The sequence below is a fragment of the Callorhinchus milii genome, unplaced genomic scaffold, assembly GCF_018977255.1.
Source record: "Callorhinchus milii isolate IMCB2004 unplaced genomic scaffold, IMCB_Cmil_1.0 Scaffold4, whole genome shotgun sequence".
NCBI classification, from domain to species: domain Eukaryota; kingdom Metazoa; phylum Chordata; class Chondrichthyes; order Chimaeriformes; family Callorhinchidae; genus Callorhinchus; species Callorhinchus milii.
Window position 1 is genome coordinate 40,755,766 of NW_024704745.1, and position 10,978 is coordinate 40,766,743.

Sequence of the window (10,978 nt, forward strand, 5' to 3'; positions counted from 1 at the left end):
AGTGCCTCTGTTTGCAGGCAAATAACCGATAAACAATTATTTCACCTGGAGGATTGTTGATCAGGAACCCTGAAGAAACATCCTTTTCTGTTTAACATTTTAACATGGATCTTTAACATTCACTTGAAAATAAGCAAATAGGAGCCTGTTATATTATCCCTCTGACAATGCAGTACTCCCCCAGTACTGCACTGGTTTGTGACCTTAGACTATGAGATCAAGCCAGGATGTGAGGTGAAACTCTAAAATCCTCTGACCCTGAGGTGAGCATGCCCTCAATTAAGTCAAACTGACACCATAAGTATTTTAGAAACAAAAATTTATTGCAAAATATGACATATGAAATGTACATTCACCATAAACATATTTTGTGTGTTACATCTTCCTGAAGGCTGCATACCATCACAGTATAATAGGCCTAAATTTGACGCAAAGCTCCTCATTTCTCATTATAAACTTCCAAAATGTCTATCTTTGTAGAATGGTACTTCCTCTACAGCATCTGTTTCTGATAACATGCCATCTGGTTTTCAATCACACTATGCTATTCCATCATGTCACTTGTTCTCTGGCAGACCTTTAGGATGTTAGAAATGGTGCATCATAAGGTGCTATATTCTAAATGAATGATTTCAACTTAATGCTGTGTTTAACAATCAAGGGTATGTTAGCTATCAAGTATTTCTTGTTTGCTGAGGGGAAGACTATTTTATCCCTTTGCAGTAGTTGATGTTTACTTTTTATGATCTGAAGACAAAATTTGCAAAGAGGATGTTAATGTGGTGTTGTCAACTAAGGTAGTCACCCAGTTATTTGTCATGTTAGATATTTGTTAAGTGGCTGAAGAATGAATTTGTGTTTATTGGCAAATTAACCTTGTGTGATGGCTTCTCAGTAACTGGTTATACAATAATATGGTTTCACGGCACCATCTATGCAACATGTAATACATGTGTATTACCTACTGATTACATAGCTGGTGTTTGCTTGTTTGAATTTGTGGTTCCCACTAAGCAAAAAATGATGTATTGCTTGAAGATGTTATAGATACACATACATTGAAAGCGTAGAACATGTTAAAAGAGAATCCAGATGAGCAGCATTATTCCTCCTCTGTGTGTAACTATGGAAACTCTTGCCTGGTTTCCATGGTGTCTGGAATTGTCTGAAAAGAATAATTCAAAGAGTAACAAGTGTGATTTTTTTTGTTAAACGTTATTTTAAAAAATTAATTCCAACACATTTTTAGCCCATTATTTCCAAACATTTTGTGGTGTTCCAGGACCGTTATTGTTGTTTTTATTTTGCTTATGGTGTCTCTTTCATATGTCAATTTTACAGATGATAATGGGAGCTGTGCAATTTTTGGCTCATTATTAATCTATATTATACTATGATGAATTGTGAAGGAAGGAAAATGTTCACCACATGTATTATCCAAGGATTGATAATACATACATGTCCAGCTAGGAGCACCGTGTTCATTAGTGCTGCAGCTTGCAGGGTTAACAGAAGCTGAGTGGGAAGAGTCCCTCATCTCAGTGACTGGTCTGCCCTTCAGATCCTACCAATGACTCAGGCTGGCTGTGCTGTCATCAGCTGTGCCCTGGAGTAATGGGGACCTGCCTGGCTCAGGAACTGGACTAGCAAGACCACAACAGAGGGCTGGCTCAATTCTGACATTGTGAAATGGTCAAACATGTCACCTTGGAGCCAGTTCAGCTCTAAGGAGACCCCACTTATCTCCCCCCACAAGGAGGATAGTCACAAGTTGGTAATTTGATATCCGACCAGTGAGGGTTTGAGCCCTCACGAGGTGGATGGCAGGTACCAGGAACTCCCTGGTGTGCAACACAGCTCAGCATGAATTATCAAACATGTGTCAAACACTGCTATGCAATTAAAATAATAGATAAATTAATTTTAAGATATTCGTTAATAGCTACTAAAAATTATAAATGTTCTCCATTCCTATGTGTCTTAAACTATTAATATAGAAATATCATAGATGACATTCTTTTTGGATACATTGCCTCACTGATGCAATGGAAGATCACCCAGGTTCACCAAAACAGTGAAGATGCAAGAACACTGATGAACATGTGGGACGGTATACTTGAAATGTAAGAGCAACGACCAATGAAAGCTCACAAGAGGAAGAATAGCCATCATATTAATAAAATAGTGTGTGAATGAGGGAGGAAGAAAGAAGAAAGTCTGGAGTCTTGAGGAGAGTTACCTGTAAATTGAGAAGATTTTACTTATAGCCTGTGCATTAGTGTTTATGAGTTCCCCGCATCCCTCACATCTTGGTATCAGAGTAGTCAAGATTTGGATGGAGTTGAGTGTTGATAGAGAATTGAGAGTTATTAAGAGGTGTATTGATTTGCCTGAAACGTTATTGTACATTTCATTGACTTTGAGGAAGGATGCAAATACGTTTATATTTACTTGATATACTCCCCATGAAATCAAACCTGACAATTTGGATTGTTTGTTGCTGAGGGCTTATGTTAGAGCTCTATTTTGCCACTGAATAATGAGAGTGTGGGTGTGCTCCTGAAATCCATCTGCCTTGAGTAAAATGCAGCTTTCCTGCCCTCTTGCGTTCCTGTTTTACAATGAAGTTGCATATTCTCATGTGGTATCATCCAAAAACTTCCTAAAGATCATGTTTATCCTATTTATTGATATTACAGGTGAACTCACATAAGTCGTACATGCGCCCAAGTCCCGTTAATTTTTCTGCTAAAATTACTTTGATTTCTTTGCACTAGTCAGATTTTACAAGTCAGATAAATGGCTAGGTCATGAAGATTTCCAAATAATGTAAATCCTAAAGGAAATCATCTCCTAACTTGCATCATCACAACTGCATCTACCGGCTGCATCGACAAATTACTGCCTGCTTTTGAAACACTATAGTATGGTACATTTCAATACTTGAAATAATTTAGTTACAGTATTAATAGTTTGTTGCAAGAGTTTATACCATTCTTGCAAATCTTTGAATCCAAATACCTTTTTTTGGGTTATAAATCAATGTTAGAAAAGTACAAATATTTAATATGAGTGTTCGGCGTTTTGGCAGTACTTTAGCAAATAAAATATTTTATATTTAAAACTCACGCAGTGCATAAAAGAATTTGGAGTCAAGTTGGAGTCCTCTGGCTCAGTGGTTAAAACACTCACCTCGCAAGCAAGAGGACCTGGGTTCAATTCCCAGGGGGGCAAAACCTTAGTTTCCTTAGTCCACATGCCTCTGTTTACCTTGCAGTAAGTAGGAACCCATTGTTAATCGATTGGCGGATCACTTTTCCAGAGGTTATAATCCCTTAAATTTTTTTTAAAAAACAATAATTTGTCACTTAATCCAGGACTGTTTGTGAGACACTGCTGGCCACAATTGGCTGCCGAGTTTCACCCACAAAATGTACAGTCATGTCAGTACATGTACAATTCACATTACAGTAAATTCTGTGAAGCGCTTTGAGATGTCTCGAAAACAACAACTACTTACATTTATTTAGCGCCCCTCAAGCAGGATAGCGTCCCAGAGTGTTTAACAGTGCTCGAGCACAACACCGAGCAGGGTGGAGGTGACCATAGGCATGGTTGAATAAGAAGGTCTTCAGGCGCGACCTGAAGATGGGGAATGAAGGGCCAATGCAGAGGGATAGAAGAAGAGTGTTCCAGAGTTTTGGTGCATAGCCACCAATGCTAGAACGGAGAGCACAAGGGACATGCAGAATGCTGGAGCCAGTCGAGCGGAGGCAGCGGGATGTTGGTTGGGGGTGAGCATGTTGGAGAGGTAGGGAGGTGCCAGGGCATGAAAGGATTTGAAAACGAGTGTGAGCATCTTGAAAGCAATCTGCTTGGCGATAGGGGACCAGTGTAGCTTGGCTAGAACCGGTGTGATGGAGGTACGAAGTTTAGTGCATGTAAGTGTGCGGGTGGTGGAGTTTTGGATCAGCCGGATCCTGTGCATGGTGGAGCTGGGGAGACCAGCAAAGAGGGCATTTGAGAAGTCGATTCGGGAGTGCTGAACACATGGACGAGTGTTTTGGGTGCATCTGGGGTAACATACAGTTGGAAGCAGACAATGTGGCAGAGGTGGAAGAAGGCGGTCCTGGTCAGGGACCGGAAGTGGGGAAGGAAGGACAACTGTGGGTTGAACTTGATACCAAGGTTACGCACTGATTCGGTAAGTCTGCGGATAAGCCAGGGAGGTTGAGGAGGTCAGAGCCGCAGGATAGAAGACGTTGATGGGAGCCAATGAGTATGATTTCTGTCTTGTCAACATTGAGTTGTAGGAAGGTTTCGCTCACCCTGGCCCTAATGTCCGCCAGACAAGCTGTGAGAACATCGGTGGACCTGGAGTCGCAGCTGAAGGAGAAGTAGATTTGTGTGTCATGCACATACATGTGGAAGTTTATCCCATGTCTGAACCCCCAACCTTCTGAGTCCGAGACAAGAGTGCTGCAAACTGAGCCAGGCTGAAGGATATAGGGAAAGGGAAAGGACTGCCAATACTATATATCCCTTTCATCTGTGCTTGTGCCTTCAGTGTTCAAGAAATGTTTTTCTGTAGTTCTATCTATGGCTGCTACACTTGCACACTCATCTTTATTTGAAAGATTGTCTCATAGGCGTAACTCCTGAGGATTGCGTTTCATGTCCTCAGGTTTCTTGTTTACTTTAAGAAATCTCAGTTGGAGACATTGGAGATTCTCTTATTCATAACTTTCCATTGCAGTCAGTTCGAATTATCTTCCTCCCACATATTGGTTTCTCATGGTTCCAGAGAGACTGTCCTTACAAGGGCTAAGGATATCCACAAAAACTACTTATTTGGGGTTTGAGTACTAGTAACCATTTTTAAGTCATACTCGCAAACCTCTTAATTACACATCTACAAGAAACTTGCGAGATAGTTTCCAAACAAATCCTTAATGTCTAACTTTGTGTGAATGGAACAAACTTCTGTCTTGGTTCAGAGATGGTGGCCCAAGGCCTTAATGATTTAACAGCTTCAGGTTGCAATTACCTCTGAATAGTAATAGTTGGGTAAGGGAAACATACAAGATCATGGAGGCATGGTCTTTGGTTTGTATTTGGATAAACAATTTTACTGTCGGCTCCCTGATAAACAGAACTCATTTTCTGTGCTCTCTTTTCATTTATTCTGATATTCCCAATTTCTCCAAATGTAAAGATGCAGGGTCCAATATTGATTATGGCAATCCCTTACTGAAAATACAGTATCAGAATTCTTACATACCTTCAATTGGCCTGGAAAAGAAAAAAGCTTGTTAAACCACCAAGACTCAGAACGTATACAAACAATCCACATTGACAGCCACTTTCTCCCTCTCCCACACTCTCATTTGATGTTGTAGAATGAGATGTGAGGGTGGGGCACTCAGGAAGAATGAGGTCAAATGGGCTGAAGAGTCTTCTTCACCTCAACCTCTCTTGTGAACCCTTAAAGAAAAGTTTCTTGGGGAAGAATGTCCCTTTGTCTCTTCCTTATGCAGGGAATTTGTATTCCACTAGGAATTTGAATTTCATGTTTGCACCCATCCTCTTTCTAAGCCTTTGCACTCTTATGAATTAAATGTTTCTTAAATGGAAAGAGTACACCTTTAATATTGCATTTTCAATTAGGTGAGTTTATGAACTTTGGCATTATATTTCTGGAAGTGATATGTAGGAGGAAACAGCCTTCATATTTCCTATTTCATAATTCTGTTTCCTAAGGCTGTCATTGGCAAACAAATAAATGCGTGCCCAGAATTTGTTAACCACTGCTGAACACTTGTTAGTTTTTAATTTTACTAAAGGGTTGGCTTTTTCATAAAAGGATCTGAGGAGGATAGAGAGGAAAATCGAGGTAAAAAAGATAGGTCTTAAAAATATACTACAGAAGTATAAATTAGTTTTCTGGTGCAACCGTCTTTCTTGAGATGGTTTTAGGCAGGGTTCCTAGTGTGATCTCGCTTCAAAATGATTTATAATAATAATAATAATCCTTGCATTTGATATAGCGTTTTTCACGTCGGGAGGACATCCCAAAGCGCTTCACAGAACACACTGTAAAGTGAATTGACGGTATATTTGTGGGCGAACGCGGCAGCCAATTGCGCATAGCAATGTCCCACAAACAGTCGTAGATTGAAAATGACCAATTTATTATTGTTTTTGGTTTTGGAGGGATTATTATTAGGCTCTGTGTGGAGTAAGGAAACTTGCCCAAGGTTTCGCCCTGAGCTGCCTGGAATTGAACTCAGGTCTCTCACTTGCAAAGCGAGTGCTCTAACCACTGAGCTACAGGACTCCACCATCCTTATAGTTTTAGGGTCTATTCAGTGAAAAAAAACACTGAATAACCCAGGCTAAGGTACAATCTAAATTTTAGAATTTTAGCAGTAGCTGAAGACTAATGTTCTGCCCTTTTACCTATCTCCTCATGAATCTGACATGCTACATGAACTAGGCCATATTAGTCAGACAGATGGTTAGGTTGCAACTTTGCTATACTCTGTTATTTCAAAACAAAGATTAAGAAAATAGTTCAATACTGATGATTTACTTTTCTTACCTTGTGGAAAACCATCAGCTAAGGTCAAACGCTATTCCACCTCACTGTACAGCTATAATCTTCTAGATGAATATTAAGAACAATTATTGTGTACAATTTCACAGGAATGCATCTTGGAGTGAACCTCATACTTTCAATAAATATTACTATTTGAATACACCTACCAAAGTGATTTATAGGTTTGCAGATCTCTTCTGCTTGCAGGTATTGTATCTATAGGAACACGAAACAGGTAAGAGGCATATTATAGATCTTCTTTAAAGCATTGCCCGCAACCTAAGATTCTGCCTTTATTGCTTTTTCTTGGGATTCTTTGGTATTATGTAGTCTGGATAAAAAACTGACAGCAGACAAGCGGAGGCCCCCTTGCCTGGCGTGAGAGAATGAGATCACAATAGTAATGTTATTACGCCAACATTGTAAATTATCTTGAAGTAAATACTCTGCACTTTCAGGAGTGCTCTGTTCCTTGTGGAAGGGAATCTAACATTTCATTGTCCCACAGATAACTAGAATTCCAGTGTCTACAGTTCACAATTGTGAGTCTAATAGTCTGTATACGTTTTCCATGTTCAGTTTTTCAATCTTACAGAGACTTTCCAATAATAGTAATCCTTGCCTTTCGAGACATCCCACAGCGCCTCACAAAATATACTGTAAAGTGAATTGATGGTATATTCTTTGGGCGAAACGCAGCAGCCAATTGTGCACAGCAGTGTCCCACAAACAGTCGTGGATTGAGTGACCAAATTATTTATTTGTTTGTTTGTTTGTTTATTATTATAGTAAGATAGATTTAGCAAATTTTCAGTGATCTTCCATTTTTAGACAGAATGGTCTAACTGAGTGCCACAAGGCGGAAATTCAGGCCTCAGATTTGCATCAGGCTGTTGTACACACACGATTGCGATCGTCTGTTTCACAGTGGGAGAGCACATGTTGGGCAGGGAATTTATTACCAAGCAGTGCTTGAGCTTAACTAAGGCAGCTGTAAGCAAGAAAACCTTGGGAGCACTCACAGACTCAGGTCATTCAGCTCCCAATCGTGAGCCCAATCTACATGCTGTATAACTCTACATGCAGTAGAGTGGAATTTACCCTGGCTCTTTATCATACGCGCTTACCGGCAACAGGGTAAAAGAAAGGGAGAAAAAATTATTTTGTGAAGGAAAAAAAATCTGTATATGTAATTCGGCGCCACAGCAATGTGATGCTTGCCAGTTTAGTTTAATTCACAACAGAAAGTTTTGTGTTGGAAAACTTTGTGGATATACAGCTGACAACAGGATGCCTTTCAGAACTTTGTGTTGTCATGTCAGGAATAGAATGCTGCACCAACCCAATCTCACTGCATTACCAAAAGGATAATTCAGCTCAGCAGCACCTGACTGCAGACACTTTTGACTCTGCAATCGGTAATTTTTCTGAAACAGAATTAATTCTACAATGGAGTGTGATGACCTCAGTGTGATACTAGCTTGTCACCGCATTAGTTTTACAGTTGTAAAGTGCACCAGGTGACCAAGGTGCTCTTCTACATTCACATTCAAAATAATCATAAAACAATGAGTAAGCTTTTGACCTTTTTACTAAAAAAATTACATTGAAGGTAAAGTGTTTTAAAAAGTAAACTTGTGACTGCATGTTTTGGCTCCTGCACTTTCTCTGATGCCTTGAGCAAGAGACCAGTGATCAGAAAACTGTATAAATGGTCTGTGATAAACTAGCTGGGCATGCCTTGCAATGACATCTGTCTGCTTGGTAAGTAAGGACATTACTTGGTAAGTATAATGTTAAGGGATATATAGAAAGGTCTCATTCATATCATAGCATTCATTCTTTTTTATAGCACTGCCCCATTCATGTTTTTCTTATCTTTATTTTTTTTCCAAAAATAATCTGTTCATACAATATCAAACATTCAACAACAATAACTTGGATTTATATAGCACCCTCCACGCCCACGGCGTCTCACTATCAAACATTCACACAATAAAGGCATTTCTACTTACAGCATAATGATAATCTTACATTTGGTATAGCTCCGTTCACATCAGTAGGACATCCCAAAATGTTTCACAGGATATACTGTGAAGTGTGGTGACTGTGTATTTTGTGGGTGAATGTAGTAGCTAATATGTGCACATTTAAGACTATTTGATGGCATTGACAAGATATTGTCAAGCTATCGTGTTCTACTTCACATTATACACATGGGGTTTCCTTTAGCCAGTTCAAGAACTTCTTTCAACACATGGACATAATGCATTTTTTAAGAATTCCAGAAACTGATTTCCAAATTAAGGCTCAAATGAAGAATTAACCTAACTTCTGCAAGATCTTACATTTTCAGTCAATAGCCTTGAGGTTAAGAGTATGGCAGCTTCAGGTGCATCTTGTGCGCTGTTTATAAGTTGGATGTTTCTGAAAATTAGTAATTTTTTAAAAAGAAAATAAAAGGAATCAAAAACAATCCTTCCACAAATCATGTTTAATCCCATAATTGCTACCCCCGCACCAAAAATAGCTGGCCTTGTATTGACATCTGATCAACAAGCTCACAATAATGGACATCTTCAGCATCGTGCAGCAGTGTTGCTCACGACTAGCCCATTCTCATTTGTTACTTCAAGCAACTCTATAATTCCACTTAGCACAGTTTCGGGAGCATTAGTTAAGTCATAAACTTTTTTAGCTCTCAGCAGGTGCCCATCTTTCAACAGCTCTCATATTAATCTCTTGGGATAGTTGCAGCTTAATTGAGCCAGGCTCATCACAAGGGTTCAAGTTCCCTGGCTGCCATTTCGAGTGTTTTTAACCCAATTAGGTGTGTTAACGAAGCAGTAAGCGTAGAGACAATCAAAACCTTCAGCTGTTGAGTTAGGAGAGGAGGTTAGTTCAGTTTTTTCAATTTAACATCAATATTATAATCAAACCTTCACCCAAACAGCCAAGTTCTTGCACTGCTGCCAGATATAGACAGATGGTCATTGCCAGCAATCACAACTGTCATTTTAATCACATGGGCTTTGGTTATTCCTTTTCAAACGTCACAGATGTCTTGCAAAACATGCAGAACTCCTGGGTTCCTGAGTCCAAAGGAAAAATTAGCTTCCAACTGGACTAGTTAACCATTCAGGGGACTATAACTATATAACTAAATAGATGATTTCCAGTGACAATAGCAAAAGAGCTTTAATGAAAAAAACATGAAATCTGTTTGATCTCATCTTTTTAAATTATTATCATAACAACTTCCAGTTACAGCATCAAGTTATTTCTTAAATGAGTCTAAGGTCCTGACCTTAACCACCCTTCCTAGTAACTTACTGCTGCTGTTACTTACCTTTTACGTAAAGAAATGTAAAGTATGTAAAATGTGCAAATGGTTAATGGAACATATAATTAAGGGGTGAGTTAAATACTGAACTAGACCACACCCCATGAAAAAGGTACATATTACTAAAGAGTTACAGTTCACAATGTACTGCTGATAAAAATTGTGTGCATAGCCTGTATCAGATGCTATAACTTTGATGATGTGCTTGGTTTAGGAATTGGAACACCAACAATTGCCTCTAAGCGCTCAAACCTAAAGGTCAAGAAGTATGTATGAGTGATCATCTGCCAGTCATACTCATGTTATATCTTTCTGCCCAGCTTCAACCACCAAGGAAACTTGGCTGGGGTTAGAATAAAAACAGCCAACTGCATTCCGATCACATCGTGTTCCTGTCACTTGTAAAATTCCAGACAACTTAAAGCAAACAAATTAAAAAAGCAATAATGGATGCAGAAAAGGCAGTAGTACCAATGCAAAATGCATTAAGTAGGAGGATAGCCGAAATACTGCAACACTTATAAAGTGTGCTTCAGTTAAAAATAAATTCAGGTTAGACTAGAATTAAAACACAACTCAAGGAGCCATAAACTGATAGTAACTGTCTCCTGCTAATTGCTGACACTGAAAATCAGTGGGTGCCCTGCCAAAATGCCAAGTGGGAAAAGAAGCTTAAAACTTTGGCAAGGCATGGGTCAGAATCAGAACAAAGTTACCCTGTCCCTACATATTCATGGACCAGTGCTGTGATGGACACTGACAAAGTTGAGATCTTCAAAGAACATTTGTCCATATGTTTGCCCACAAAATACACAGTCAATCCACTTTACAATATATTCTGTGATGCGCTTTGAGATTTCTCAACAATGTGACAAGGTACTATATCAAATGCAATGATTATTATTAGGAGTAGTAGTATTTTCATTATTATAACACCTCTGCACTATCAAGGCTAAACCTAGTCATAAATAATATGACAGTTCCTGGGAAAGGGAAGTTGACAATTACATTGAAACCCACTCAGAACTTTTCAGCCA

General features: G+C 39.1%; 1 long non-coding RNA gene across 1 annotated transcript; it reads right to left on the reverse strand.

Moving 5' to 3' along the window:
- Positions 1–388: 388 nt before the first annotated feature.
- LOC103185528 lies at positions 389–3,547 on the reverse strand. Its single transcript, XR_488647.2, has 3 exons — positions 3,521–3,547; positions 1,058–1,165; positions 389–577 (listed from the first exon to the last, which is right to left on the reverse strand). It is a non-coding gene; the product is annotated as an uncharacterized LOC103185528 (long non-coding RNA).
- Between the last annotated feature and the right edge of the window lie 7,431 nt (positions 3,548–10,978).